The sequence below is a fragment of the Poromitra crassiceps genome (assembly GCF_964638095.1).
Source record: "Poromitra crassiceps genome assembly, chromosome: 4".
NCBI lineage: Eukaryota > Metazoa > Chordata > Actinopteri > Beryciformes > Melamphaidae > Poromitra > Poromitra crassiceps.
Window position 1 is genome coordinate 6,157,434 of NC_139626.1, and position 16,475 is coordinate 6,173,908.

At 45.2% G+C, this 16,475-nt stretch overlaps 1 protein-coding gene across 2 annotated transcripts in view; it reads right to left on the minus strand.

Moving 5' to 3' along the window:
- Positions 1-6,541, minus strand: part of LOC310774745 (uncharacterized protein) — a 33,517-nt gene extending 26,976 nt beyond the window's left edge. For both annotated transcript variants that reach the window (XM_083634877.1, XM_083634876.1), the window contains exon 1: positions 6,481-6,541. The gene's annotated coding sequence lies outside the window, so the exon portion shown is untranslated. The remainder of the gene's footprint in view (positions 1-6,480) is intronic.
- Between the last annotated feature and the right edge of the window lie 9,934 nt (positions 6,542-16,475).

A 16,475-nucleotide genomic window follows, 5' to 3' on the forward strand; every position in this document is an offset into this window, starting at 1 on the left:
TCTCTGTACACGCTCAGCCTCTTCATCACTCCCTCTCTGTACACGCCCAGCCTCTTCATCACTCCCTCTCTGTACATGCCCTGCCTCCTCTTCATCACTCCCTCTCTGTACACGCCCAGCCTCTTCATCACTCCCTCTCTGTACATGCCCAGCCTCTTCATCACTCCCTCTCTGTACACGCCCAGCCTCTTCATCACTCCCTCTCTGTACACGCCCAGCCTCCTCTTCATCACTCGCTCTCTGTACACGCCCAGCCTCCTCTTCATCACTCCCTCTCTGTACATGCCCAGCCTCCTCTTCATCACTCCCTCTCTGTACACGCTCAGCCTCCTCTTCATCACTCCCTCTCTGTACACGCCCAGCCTCCTCTTCATCACTCCCTCTCTGTACACGCCCAGCCTCCTCTTCATCACTCCCTCTCTGTACACGCCCAGCCTCCTCTTCATCACTCCCTCTCTGTACACGCCCAGCCTCCTCTTCATCACTCTCTCTCTGTACACGCCCAGCCTCTTCATCACTCCCTCTCTGTACACGCCCATCCTCCTCTTCATCACTCCCTCTCTGTACACGCCCAGCCTCTTCATCACTCCCTCTCTGTACACGCTCAGCCTCCTCTTCATCACTCCCTCTCTGTACACGCTCAGCCTCCTCTTCATCACTCCCTCTCTGTACATGCCCAGCCTCCTCTTCATCACTCCCTCTCTGTACACGCCCTGCCTCCTCTTCATCACTCCCTCTCTGTACACGCCCAGCCTCTTCATCACTGCCTCTCTGTACACGCTCAGCCTCCTCTTCATCACTCCCTCTCTGTACACGCTCAGCCTCCTCTTCATCACTCCCTCTCTGTACACGCTCAGCCTCCTCTTCATCACTCCCTCTCTGTACATGCCCAGCCTCCTCTTCATCACTCCCTCTCTGTACACGCCCTGCCTCCTCTTCATCACTCCCTCTCTGTACACGCCCTGCCTCCTCTTCATCACTCCCTCTCTGTACACGCCCTGCCTCCTCTTCATCACTCCCTCTCTGTACACGCCCAGCCTCCTCTTCATCACTCCCTCTCTGTACACACCCTGCCTCCTCTTCATCACTCCCTCTCTGTACACGCCCTGCCTCCTCTTCATCACTCCCTCTCTGTACACGCCCTGCCTCCTCTTCATCACTCCCTCTCTGTACACGCCCTGCCTCCTCTTCATCACTCCCTCTCTGTACACGCCCTGCCTCCTCTTCATCACTCCCTCTCTGTACACGCCCAGCCTCTTCATCACTCCCTCTCTGTACACGCCCTGCCTCCTCTTCATCACTCCCTCTCTGTACACGCTCAGCCTCTTCATCACTCCCTCTCTGTACACGCTCAGCCTCCTCTTCATCACTCCCTCTCTGTACACGCCCAGCCTCTTCATCACTGCCTCTCTGTACACGCCCTGCCTCCTCTTCATCACTCCCTCTCTGTACACGCCCAGCCTCTTCATCACTGCCTCTCTGTACACGCTCAGCCTCCTCTTCATCACTCCCTCTCTGTACACGCCCAGCCTCTTCATCACTGCCTCTCTGTACACGCCCTGCCTCCTCTTCATCACTCCCTCTCTGTACACGCCCAGCCTCTTCATCACTGCCTCTCTGTACACGCCCAGCCTCCTCTTCATCACTCCCTCTCTGTACACGCCCAGCCTCTTCATCACTGCCTCTCTGTACACGCTCAGCCTCCTCTTCATCACTCCCTCTCTGTACACGCCCAGCCTCCCGTCCTCCTCAGTCCCCCTAACAACGTAGGCGTTAGGGGTGTAAAAAATAATCGATTATAAGATGCATCGCGATGCGGACGTGCACGATTCTGCATCGATTCACAAATGTCAAAAATCGATTATTAAAAATAATAATAATAATTCTAATAATAATAATAATAATAATAAAATATAATGGAAGTACATGCATTTATTTTAATTATGGATCATAATACAATGCAATTCCAAATGCACTTTTATTTTAAAAGTAGCCACACAGTGAGAAAAAAGAAAGTGAGAAAAAATAAATCATGTATTGGGGAAAAAAAGTGATGCATCGATTTAAGATGCATCGAGATGCATCGATAATCGTAATCGAATCGAATCGTAGCCCTCTGAATCGTAATCGAATCAATTTGTGAGGCCAGTGAAGATTCACAGCCCTAGTAGGCGTCACTCAGTAATGTATGTTGGTGGTGACACGGCAGGTTTTGCTAAATGTCCTTGTGCTGAGAGTTCAGAGCTGCTCTGATGCACCTCCGTCACTCTGGATTTGACGTTATCGTTGTGTGTCGTCTGTCTGGCCGTGGGGCCAAGTGCTTACATTGGTGGAATATTTTCCACCTTTGCTTTCATAACTCCAGGATGTTGTCAGCCACACCCTAACTGACTTTCAGCTTGAAGACGTGGCGACTTTATACAGTAAAGTAGCCGACAGTTATTTCTCACATAATTATTACTAGACCCGTTCCTTCCCCCTCCCCCCCTCAGAACATTGGAAAGTAAAATACAGCACGACTCAATAGTATACATGAGTGCAGGAATTCAGAGTATGAGGAATTCTTCTTCTTGTGTTGTCATGGTGCGGCCTGCAAAGTAACGGCCTCAGACGCTACAGCTGCTGCATGCTCCAATGTGTACACAAGGCCTGGAGCTAGGATCTGATCCGGCACGCACGCACGCACGCACGCACGAGACACACACACACACACACACACACACACACACACACACACACACACACACACACACACACACACACACACACACACACACACACACACACACACACACACACACACACACACACACACGTAATGAAGTCTATTGGTGCAATGAACCAACGTCCTCCATCAGCATGGTGCCAATTAACTATGTACAAGAATGTAGTTTGAAAAGCCGGTGGTGGCATTTCTTCTTCTCCTTAACAAGACGACATAATCAGGAAGACATCTGAGCAGCTTCTTTTGACATTACAACTCTATCAGGACGTGGTCGTCTAAATCAATGGTTCTCGAAGTAGGGACCCCCAGGGGCCCCCAGCAAAAATGGTAATTCATCATTTGTTTTCATTAGAATTCCAACCATCTAACACAATGAAGAAGAATGTATGAATATTTTGGTCAAGGGGTTCATACACTTTCTGTCATAAAACATCTAAACGTGTGACTGACAACCCTCCCACTCGCCTGGCCCCGTCTTGCAGCAGCAGCCTGATGTTGGGGTCGTTAGGCTGATTGGGTGCACCTGGGCCCAGTCTTCAGAACATCAGTCTCTCTCCCTCCTCACTGATGCACCTTTTGTTCTGTTATTTATGTAGTTTGTGTTGTCTAATTATTCCCCCTTAGTTTTAGTTCATAAATTATTGTTTTAACTTTTACTTTGGTGCATGACTCCCCTCATGTGCCGACTCAACGTCAAGGAAGTAACACATGAGGGGAGTCAAACAGGAAACAGTAAAAAACAGAAACTACATTAAACAAATCAACACAACTATAAAGTTGTTTTATCTAACTAGAAATCTCGCACGCTATGCGCACTCGATTCCTAGGCTCGCCCACCGTGCAGGCTTGCTCGGCCTCGCCCGCCCTGCAGCTCGCCCGCTGTGTGGGCTCGTCCGTAGCTCGGCTGCTGCGTGGCCTCGCCTGCTCTATTGGCATGTGCAGCGCACAATTGCCCAACTTCACATCACTGATGACATCACTCACTGGTGATGACATCACAATTGCTCGAGTGACGATCACTGATCACATCATGGAGTGCTCGACTGACATCACTCAGTGCACAATTGCCCAAGTGCGCATCACTGTTGACGTCAGCATAGGTGATGTGATCATAGGTGATGTGACCATCACTGATTGATGACATCATCGAGTGCTCGAGATGTCATTTGACATCATCAGTGACATCACAATTGCTCGAGTGACCATCACTGATGATGCATACTGACCAAAAGCATCACAAATCTCACAATGTGGGACAAGAATTGCGGACCAAAAACGCAGACAGGACCCACTTTACTCCCTTTTATATAAAGGAATCCATTCCTGAACTCACATTGTGTTTTGTACAAAACAAAATAGAATGTGATGAGCTCACGGGTCCGGATGGGTTTAACCAGGCTAGGAGAGACTGAATGGTCTGAACGTCTTCTTAAGCTCAATGACCCAGCCAGGTACACCCAATCAGCCTAACCACCCCAACATGCTCCTCGTGCAAGACAGGGAGGGTCGTCACAAAAGCTCAAATCTTATCAGATGGGGGCCCCTGGGACAAAATCTTATCAAATGGGTGTCTGTGGTATAATTTGTGTCAGTTTAGGGCTCCTCGTTGACGTGAAAAAGTTCGAGAACCCCTGGAGAACCACTGTTCTAGATCTTATATAGTGCATTTTAGATCCAACACAGACCACCCTCATCTCTTATTGTGCACATGAATGAATACACATACGGTAGCTATACACACTAAATACATACAGCGGGTAGGATTCTATAGTACCTATCTATTTTGCTGCACTATCTCTTTTGAATGGGCATTGATTTGTCTTTTCAAAACTGGAGTAATCGCTTATAGCCTCATGAAAATAATAATTATTAACTTTATTTATATTACTGAATACAATTCACTTGGGCTATAAAGTTTATAATTTAGCAGCTGCTGCGATTAAATCTGTCAGGATATAACTAGACTGTATTCAGAATGACACCTGTGTGTTTTGAATATGGCCAGATTGTTTATGTGCACATGCCCTTCAACTGGTCGATAAATGAACTCTGAACTAAATTAGTTCATTCTTTGTTAGGGAGGAGCCCACCTCAGACCTCATATAGGCTACATACCAAATACATTCCAACTCATGCCGAAGGCTCTGTAGAAACGTGTAGCAGCAGCTATCTGTGTCTATCAAAACTACAATTTTTACAAAATGATGTTGAGTTTATTTCATTCCCTTCAATAAACGATGTGGTCGATTGGAATAGCTACTCCATGATGAGCCTTGAAAATGTAGGTCCTTTTCCTCCCATGTTGGAAAAAAGAAAAAGTCTGTAGAACGTGGCGCACAAGGATGGCTTTCTGTCTGTGCAACCTTCTTCACACTAGGGTGGCAAAGAGGTGTGTCTGGAGATGGTCCATTCCAACAAAACCATCCACTTCACCAGACCTGCCCAAAACCAGCAGGTAGTATAGTGGCATACAACCAAATTATTACGCCCCACTGTTTTCATTTTGGAAAGGTCGAAGAGGGGCCATGGCGAAGGGCTTCCATGCGCGCGTCCTTTTAATTACACACATTACATCCTAACGCACCGACCCTGAAACGGATTATTTAAGCGCCCATATGTGTCATCATGATGGGCAACATGGTCCAATGGCCGTTCCCTGCTCTGACACAGTGGGGGAGCTGCATTGCACGCGACTCCACGGATGATAGTCTCCGCCGGTAAAACGTTATTTATCAAATGAAAAATGGGCTTGGCACTTGCGCACAGGCGCCGCCGCCGCATCATTCGGATTCCCTATGTGCTCTTGAAATGATGCAAGACGATGAACATGGGGATATTCGTATAAATGCACGCATGCAAATGAATGCAATATATAGGTTTGTCTTGCATTATAGCAGATATATAATTTCGTAGAAGCAATCTCTCCAATCTGAGCCAAGGCTGTGCTGGAAACGCCTGCAGCCACCAGGCCCCTCGTCGGATGCAAGAAAGACGCGAAAGATCCAGAATAACGGGAGCGAGGAGGGGTGGGAATCAACGCTGGAACCAGAGTCCTGTTTGTAGCCACATATACACACTGCGCTCAGTGCGCTGAAATCACATCACAAAAAAAAGCGGAGAATTCACCAGCAAATATCACTATTGTCCTCCTCCCCGATCCCATAATAACGAGACAGACTAGACATATTCTTCTGACGAGATTAACGTCTCGTTACGTGTGCGTAGACACAATGTCCATTAAAGACCACGACCAGGACCTGTTCCAGGGATGATGGAGCTATTTGTGCTGAGAATGGTGAACACACACATGCAGTGCCATGTTCAGCCAGCCTGGCTCCTTTTAGCGTCTGGAGCATTTTAGCGTCTGCAACAAAAACACGCACACTGTTTATTGTTGCACAAATGAAGAGCGCACAATATCAATCCCCGACGCATGTCTGTTTATTGTAATATCCTCCTACACCTGTGAAATATAAGCATTGCCGAAGGATCTGGGAGGATTGTTGCCACATAATGGCAGAAAACACCCTCCTCCATTCATGTGCACACAATATTTCTATAACGTGTAACGCAAAGAGGCCTAACCTCTCCCCCACCTCATGCAAAAAAAATACAAGTGACATGACGAATACCGATGGAGAATTACGACGCGCAGCATTTTGATCTAATCTCAGCCGTTCACCCTACTCGTGCTTTCACGTAATCACACTGACTTCGAATCGTCCCAATATCAGAGATATCTGGGTTTTTCTTACCTGAGTGCAGACAGCGGTGTTGTCTCTTCAGTGGCAGTCGCTCACCGGGCGCACAGCTTCTCCTTGCACGTTCCCGAGCAACCACAGCGGGGCGCTGCGGAGCAGAGCAGAGCAGAGCTGTCAGGGTGTCTTGAAATGCAACCTGTCTGCACAGTGCACACTGGTCTGGATGACTACTCTACTCTGTCCCATCCTGTTTCTCACTGGTCTGGAGATGATTTCCCTTTGTTTTGTGACTTGACATGTGGTGAAGACCTAACAGCTCAAATGTGACTTCTGCAAGGATAAACCTTCTAGGCTACTACTATAGGGTTAGGCAAATATAACTGTTTTTGTATTACAATGCACACATCATAAACCTGTCATCACCCTATGTGCTACTTTCCTACTCTCCTACTTTTTTTTAACCATGCGGAAATACATTTGAAATATATTTGTCTAAAATTCATTTTGGATAGCTTGTATTTGTTATATGTTGTCAGCAGAGGATAAGAAGACAATATCATTCTAGTGTTAAAAAAACAACATAATTATTGTGGTTTTTTTTTACATCATCTACATGTACAAATACAATTATTGTCCATTTTTTGTATATCTCTAAACTATCAGAATGGGAATTGCTTTTCTTCTCAGTATGGGAATATTCCCTGTTAACAAAATGCAAAAAAAAAAAAAAAAAAAAGGAAGAGCCCGACAATGCTTGCATGCGAGAGACAGTCTAATGAAGAGAAATCATTGTGAGAGAGCAGCAGAGAGTAGTCGCACAAAGGTCGAGGCATGGCACATAAAACAGTGGAGGGCGCGGGTCATAAACAGTGCACCCTTGTGTCACTTCTCTTTCACTGGCCTCCCTGCAGGCCCCTCACTGTCACACACTCCTCCCTGCAGGCCCCCTCACTGTCACACACTCGGCGCCAACTTTTACACACAGTCGAGAAACCATTCAGCTCCGGAAAACAGCGGGGGAATTATTGACGGTCAGCTCTCTCTATGGGAATGTTGAAGGCTTATGACGTCTTGCCAGCAGTGCAGCGCACAAGACTCTTTTCGACCTTGTCTCTCTCTCTGTCTTTCTTGCTCTCTCTATCTCTTTCCCTCTCCTCCCTCTTGGACATTTTCCCAGGACAACAGCTGCCACAGTTGTCTGGCTGAAGAAGATGATGTGGAGTGACCCTGCGGTAGGGGTTCACGGTGGAAGGGGTCTACTATGGATGATGGGATCCTTCTCAAGCTGAGAACCTCAAGACACCCTTCTTCTAATCCTCATCAGGCCAGCAGTCTGACGCTGCCATGAGGACGGTGTTTCCTTGGTCTCATGCACATTGCAGCAGGAGTGGAGCTTGAAGGGGGTTTAGGTGAAACCTTCAAGTTGCACTATAGGCCAGCTGGGCCCAGTTGCACAAAGCACCTTAGGTTAAGATTTCCCTTAGAGTCAAGAGTTAAAGGTGTCCATAAAATGGAATCTCCATAAGGTGAAACATTTGAAGGAAAACATACGCACAAAATTTAAGGGTGTTTTGTGTAGCTCATTCTATTTTATGGACACCGGCTTAACTCTGACTCTAAGGGAAATGTGAACCTAAGGTGCTTTGTGCAACTGGGCCCAGAGTTTTATGTTACAACACATGTACGGTATCTTATGAGTCAAAGTCACAAAGGGCTGCAAGAGAAGAGCGTCGTACCCCCCCCCCCTCTAATTAAGAACTCATAGATCCACTGTTGCTGCCCAAATTAAATTCTAGTGTTGAGGGAAATGTAGAATCACTTTGCCAATTGCAACACCACATATGTTGTATACAAACTGGAGTGCCCCTGTGGTTGTTTTTATGTCGGCCGAACAAAAAGGAGATTAAAAGACAGAGTTGCAGAACATAAAAATGCCATTCGTGTAAAAACTGTTGATTATGCTATGGCACTACATTATGTGGAAGCAGGACATGGCAATCCTAACACTCTCAGGGCCATGGTGCTACAGTAGAAGTTGTAGAGAAAGACATTAGAGGAGGCGACCGCTTAAAAAGATTACTCCCAACGCGAGACATTCTGGATTGTACAACTGAAAGCAACCAAATACCCCGGCCTCAATGATGAGATAGATTTCTCTCCATTTCTGTGAAATAATACTTGAAAATAACTTCCAAAATGTATTTTAATGTATGTTGCTGCTGAGGGTCAAGGTGACTTTTTGTCCAGTGTGTTGTGACGAATTATTGTCAAAGTTGGTTCATATGGGACAACTATGAGCTCCCACTTGCCTTGGTAGTTAGGCTATATTGACTATCCTGTTTTCGTAATTGTTATTATTATTATTGACTATCCTGTTTTCGTATTTTTTGTTATTATTATTATTATTATTATTATTATTATTATTATTATTATTATTGTTATTATTATTATTATAGTCATCTCTAATTACTTGAGTTTACCCCTGCTCTCATCTCCACCAAAGAGCATGGAAGGAAAGAGAGGACACTCCGGCCATTTTTGGAAACAGAATGCGCCTCGCAGTGGTCAGCTGGGGTAGCGCGGGCCCCTATAATCAGCCTCTCTAAACAGTAACTCAACGGGAGAACACTCTAAATTTCGTGGATTCACATCTTTTCTGGGCGTACTGCAAATCTTGATTGAAGTGGTGTAGTGCAGGGATGTAAAACAACAACCATATTGTGGAAACTAAGCAAAAATTTTCGTTTTTTTCTTTTAGTTTTTTCAAGATAAATAGTAAATGCAAAGGACCCGAGGTTAAAACCACGGCAACGCACTTCTGACGGAGTGGACGACAGCCGCATTAGCTATTTATCTTGAAAAAACTAAACAAAGAAAACGAAAAATTTTGCTTAGTTTCCACAATATGGTTGTTGTTTTACATCCCTGCACTACACCACTTCAAACAAGATTTACAGTACGCCCAGAAAAGATGTGAATCCACGAAATTTAGAGTGTTCTCCCGTTGAGTTACTGTTTAGAGAGGCTGATTATAGGGGCCCGCGCTACCGCAGCTGACCACTGCGAGCCTGTGCGAGGTTCTTTTGGCGCTGTCACGCTTCCAAAAATAAAAAATGGCGGAGGCTGCTGGGCGCTGATGTTGCAATGGGGCAATATGGAGCTGTGAGTTCTTTCCATAAAAGTTCTTTGTCTCCACTCCCCCTTCCCTCCTCTTACCCCTTTCTTATCACTTCCTTATGTTTGACCAATCAGCTTGCACAATGATCCAGAACCATCCTCCCATTCTATTCATTAGTGGAACAGAATATAGGTGTGTAAGCCCTGATGAGCCTGACCCTGATGAAGACCTACAGTATGGTCGCAACGCGTTGCTCATTTTACATCTTTTTTTTTTGTTGCCATGTTGGAATAAAGGCATTTTAATTCCACCAACTCACAGTGTGCCTTGGATTCTGTTTGAAGTCAACCTGCATTTTTTACATTTTACCAAGATACCACTCATGCAAGGATTCTGGCCACCCCCCCCCCCCCCCCCTTCCTTTCCTTTTGTTGTTTGTCTGTGTTTTATGTCTGGCTCTGTTATGTTTTATGTTTGACCCTTGTATTCTGTAAAGCGACTTTGAGTTATTGAAAAGCGCTATATATTATTATTTATTATTATTCTCTTCACAAAATGAAATAAGCACAGCACAACACCCGACATATCCAAAGAGCACCTGTAAGTGATCACTACAAGGACCCAGCAGCGCTTCCACTCCATTGTCCTGTAGAATCACTAATGTTTGATATTTTGCCTCTGTCAGCCCTTCTTTGCTCTGCTCTGGAGTATTTCCGTGGAGAAGCTTAGTATTGTAGTATAATGATGCTGCGTGGCAAACATTTGATGGGTCATTTCAGCTTTGACAGCCATCTTTGGTCACTGACACCAGCAGTGGCTGTTCTGTATCTACTGACCACTACTGTCCTTGTCGCTGGAGCGGTGACAGAGTCAAACATTGTTGCACACACCAATAGCTGGTTTGTGGGTTTGGGTTTTGGAACGTGAGTTGATTCACATCACTGTCAACTGAAGAAAGCACTCTACATCACATTCATGAGTTTAAGCATCTCTTTTTGGAAAATACCCGTTAAGTATGTGAAGCCTGACTGACCATCTGTTCCACACTGTGAAAAGAGTTTACTCACTGCACACTGCTTTATCCAAATCAAAGTAAAGTTCTGTTAATTCCCTTGGCTTACTGTTAGATACTAGGGGTGGTAATCACCAGATGCCCACGATACGATACTAAAACGATACTTGAGTCACGATACGATAGTATTGCGCTATGCTAGTATTGCGATATATTGAATATTGCGATATTTCGATATATTGTCACTCCTAACTCCTTTTCCTACCTTTTCCTTGACCTCACCATCGGGTGCTTCGGGCAGATGCCCGGTGGCCTGGCATGGCATGGCCTGCACACACACACAAAAATAAAATAAAAATAAAAATAAAATATCGATACTTGGCGTCCAAATATCGATACAATATCGTCAGGCAAAATATCGCGATACTATGGTGTATCGATTCCCCCCCCCACCCTCATTAGATACTCTCTCTCTCTCTTCTCTCTCGTCCCCTCTCCATGAGGGATACATACTGTAAGCATACATTCAGCTGTCTCATCTAATTGATACACATACAACACCCAGGACAGAGCCCTGCTTCTGTCTTCATATTGACTCAATTAAAGATGATGTCTGAGATTCATTTTCGGTAGAAAACAACAACAGAAAACATAGACTATATCAGATATAGACGCTTGCTGACGCTGCTGCCCATTCAGGGTGCCTGCCCACTGCAAACGACACATTCACTTGGACTCGCCTTCGCCCTGTCTGTTCCTGCCCCGCTGCTGCAGCTTGGTTGGCTGCCTTGCTGTCTTTCCGTTTTGCACATTGGTCTATTTTGATTTTGGCCCCTCTTCTCATACAGCAAGACAGCCAATCAAGCTGCAGCACCAAGCGACCAGCAGGCGCATAATGTGTGCACGGCCCGTGCAGACTACAGCAACGTTTTTCTCCTGCTGTCGCCCGCTGGTTGCTTGGTGTTCCAGCTTGATTGGCATGCTGGGATACCTAGCGACGTATCCAATACAAAATGACTGGGCAGCAGCGACACCAGGCGTCTACACGTGGGAAAAACATGTGTAGGTGTGCAGTGTGCACAGCCCATCAGGCAAAGCCTCTGTTGTCATTGGCTGCTGCTGAAGTGGCAACACAGACAACACTGACATCACTGACATTATATTCTATTTCTATCACACTGTGGAACACAACCTCTGCCCTCTCAAAGAAAAGGAGTCTGGAGACAGTTTGATGACATTTAGTATGCTGTCAACACATCAACATAGCAGCACGTTTAAAAAGTAATAGGTGCAGTGTGATTGATTGATTGATTGATTGATTGATTGATTGAATGATTGGGAGTTACGATTGTGTTTGTGACTCATAAACCTAGTCTGACTCATATGTGAGTCAAACTAGGTTTGACCAGGTGAGTCAGACTACTGTAGTTTGAGCAGGTGGGCGGGGCTACATAAGGTGAATAGGCCTAAGCAGGATGCCTTGGGACTTTTGCCGTCCATGTGACACTGACATTTAGAACGTACAACTGATAGACTTGGGTTTCATAATTTCAGCTCTTACATTGGTCAGCTACACAGACAAATAGACAAACATCTGAAATTAGCATAATTTTTGTTTCTTTACCTACTTTGTGGCAAATTCAACGGTTAAAAAAATATACTGCTATGTCGGAAATCAAAGAAATATGGTGAGGTTAGAGAAGATATCCCCCTATTCTTCCGCTTGTGCTTTGTTGGTGCAATTTCTCTCGACATATGTGGACTACGTCCTTAGGGATTTGGAGGCTATTGTACAACCACACCGTGGTTCTATTTTGGTCTTGTTACTGCTTCTGTACATATATCATACATAATATATCATACATAAACACTGTACATCTGAAACACTTTTCACCGCCTCTGCTCATGGTAACAAGAGTAGAACAATAATGAGAACGTAAAACGTCATCATCATACACAGATGCACACTTCATGAAGCATGATGACACCATTATGTGGCCCACGTTCTGCCCCCCCGGGATGCCACTGCTAACCTGACTCTGCCAGATGGACGGTTTAGCTCCACATTACGTTTCACTAAACCAGTCAATCTGGGAATGCAGTAACCCGACCCGCTGACGGAGGCGGGCACTTTTTCCAAGCTACTTGGCAGGTGATTGGATGACCCATCTGTCTATCACCGCTGGTGCGTGTTAACTTCAACCAATCAGAGCGCCATGCCTCTGACGTCACGTTTGCGACCGGAGGAAGGTGCCTGTCTATCATTGATTGAGTCCTCACCGTCCTCTTCGTCGTAAAGTCGACTTCGAAACATGACGTTAGATTATAACAAACTAGTTGTGTGGCTTAGCCTTCCCAAATGTTGAGGGTCGTTTTTTTTAATTGAATACATAGAATTGGGAACGTTACATTCAATTTCATTCAGACTGCCTGTCACTTCCGCGGCGGCAGCCATGTTGACGAGTGAAAAGAACAACAAAGACCATGTACCCACTACTTGCCCAGACGAGCCTAAGCCCGCCTAAGGCTGCCGCTGATTCGTCGAGCCGGCCATGGTTCGGCCAATCATCTTAACTGCCTGTGCATGACAAGATGGATTACGTCGAGATAATCTCTTTTGATCTCGCGAGGTTATCCATCTTGCAAGCAAGGTTATGCCACTGCATCCTGCTGCTGCAGCGTACATCCATGCAGGGACAATGGAGGTAGACGATGAATAGCCTACGGGTCGGAGTGGAAGACATGCCATTATGGTGGTGTGCTGGCACTTTTTAGAACTTTCCTCAATACCTTTAATTGAAAGAAAATGTTTTCCTCTTTTATGACAAAACTCAGCAATGCAAAGGTCACTCACAATGATGAGCTTATGCGTGTATAGATTGTATACTGTAAAATACATATTGCTAGCCTCCATTTTGTGCTTTTCAAACCTGGCATTAGGACGAGTAGGTATGCCTTCGGTCTACCTTCCCTTTACTTGATTTCCACTTTGTTCTTAGCATGTTGTTGAATATCGCATGATCATTCCTCCACTGGGAAGACCTGCCTTTATTACGCGGTATACAGTTGAATATAGATTCACTTCAATTTACAGGTCGGGTACCACCATGCAAATACATATGAACTACATGTGAATAGAGATGGCTTCATTTGACAGGTCCGGTAACATGTGACTACATATGAACGCAAACATGTTATTGTATAACTATCGGTACAGTTACTGTGTAATTACTTTGTTGTTCATGTATAATTACAACTAGTTCATATGTTGTCAGGGACCAGTAAAATGAAGGGTTACCGAAAAGGGAAACCAAATCAATCAACAGAACATTTGAGGAATATGATAATCCAAACATCAACTTCAGCCAGCAGCATAATTTGAGCCTATTCAACTTGAAGGCAATAGCTCACTTGCGGGTTGTTGGCATTTCATGTATGCACAGCAAAACAGCTATGATATTTGATAAAACATTTGGGGTTTGGGCTCCTAATCCCATCACATTTGGATCTCTGACTATAACCTCACAGCTCTGTTATCGTTGGGTCAATCACTCTGGATACGTTTCTAGGGTTCATTTATGTACCTGCTTTCTTTGGGCTCAGGTTGCAGCCGACAGGGTGACTGAGCGGTTAACAGACTTTCAACCAGAGGAGCAGGTTCAACCCCTGTGTTGGCAAACTGATTTGCTTCTGATCCTGCATCCAACCATGGAGCTGGCTGGCTCCATCCCGTATGGTAGCTCACTCACTGTGACTTGACCTGAATGGGGTGCACATGAAATTAGAACTGGCCAATAGTTAAATGTACATCTGAATTAAAAAGATGCTAAACTGTCAGTTCACGCAAAATCAATCCTATATGTTCAGAAAACATTCATTTTGTGAATTTTATTTTATTTCTTTCCTTAAATGACTCTATGCTATCCTCATACATTTTTACATCAGTTTGGTGCTACTCAGTATGATTTCTACGGTGTTTCCAAAGATGTACGTTACATTATTAAGGTGCCAAATACAAAGGTGTCGACTCAGCTCAACCAGGTGCTGAGTTCCGGCCTAGATCTTGAGATGCAACAATGTTGTTCATTAAACTTTAAGAATTGATGAAACCTGGCGTCCGGGTAGTGTAGCGGTATATTCCCTGCCTATCAACACGAGGGTCGCAGGTTCGCGCCCCCGTGTTACCTCCGGCTTGGTCGGGATTGGCTGTGTCTGCGGGTGAGTAGCCGGATCAAGTGTCCTGCACTAGCGCCTCCTCTTGTCAGTCGGGGCGGAACGGAAGGGAACTGGTGGGAGTAGCGTGATCCTCCCACGCGCTACGTCCTGCCGGTGAAGCTCCCCGCTGTCAGGTGAAAAGAAGCTGCTGGCAACTGCGCATGTATCGGAGGAAGCATGGTGCTAGTCTACGGCTCTCCCCAGATCCGCAGAGGGTGGAGCAGCAACCGCGGCAGCAGGGGGAAATTGGCCAAGCACAATTGGGGAGAAAATGGGAAAAAATTCAGAGAAAAAATTATGAAACCAGGTTACTAACCAGCAGTCAATTTAAGACTCATGCTTTTTGTAAATATGCGTCAGAAGATGAGAAAACATGGTAGGCTAGGATGGCATGCAATTAGTCCCAGTGTCAAGGCAAAGCTCAAGTTAACTTCATATCCTCTTCCAGCTAGAAGTACTTGCCCGCCAGACAAGTGCTGGGTTCAGCATGCAGTAGGGCTACCTTGACTCTTGACTAACAGGAGAATATTGTAGGCCTATTAGCCTATTTCACATTACATCCAAGGCAGCCATTTTGTGTCTAAAATGCAGGAAGTAACACGATATAAAAATTAGACGGCAAGCACTGATATCAAACTGATAGCAAACTGGATCTTCTTCTCTTCCACCTTGAACCTGCTGCAGGACTGAACCTGCTGCAGGACTGCACAACATCAGTTTGGGCTCAGACTGCACGCAGTCAGGTCACAGTGGAGTGCGAGTGTGTGTGAGAGCACAAGAAAGTGATGTGATGTGCAGACAAACCTTCTGATCTTCATGAACATCATCAGGATTGTTGTTCAGAAGACAAAGGCTACACATTTGATCCAAAGTGAAAGACCACCATACAAGTGTAAGACTGGATGTTTTACTGTATGTGTGAATGCCAATCTGTTCACTTTTCTAGTTTATTCATTATTCTCACAAATTAAATTATTCTCTCTGATCCAAAAAAAACAAAACACAACTGCATAATGTTTTTCTCTTATTCAGCCTCTCGCTCTCCCTTTGAGTCAAGTGTAAAATGGGGCTTATTATAACACTCCTTTCCTGTTGACTGCTGCCCTCTGCAGGAGGCTAGTTCGGTCCACTTCTCTGCTCGTCCCTCTATTTGGCATACACACTATGCGGTCTTTGCCGTGTTCCCGGAGCATGTTGGCATAGGGCCCCGGCCGACTCTACCTGGAAATGGTCTTAGGCTCCTTCCAGGTACCTGGATCTTTCAACCGACTAATCACTCAATAGGTACTGATACTATAGCTGAAACCTGAAACACCAGAACTGTATTATTAACAATCTAATGACATGACATTACTGGCATGGTTCATCTTGTTACAGGGTTTTATTGTTGCCTTGTTGTACTGCCTTTCAAATGGAGAGAGGTATGCTAAGGGAGCACAATACAGTACTATTCTATTCTATTCAATTCAAGTTTATTGTCATTAACAGTGTTCAAGCTCATGATAACATTTCATCAATACCAAGTTTGTAAAAAAAAAAAAAAAAATCCGGTCCAAAAGTAAATTGAGAAGATGATGAGATGAGACAGGATGTTGGCTTGCGACTAAAACCAATGTCATCAATCTGCCAACCGAAGAATGTGTCCTCTAACCTCAAAATGAAGATTATGAAGTGGATGATCTCTCTCACACACACGCACGCACG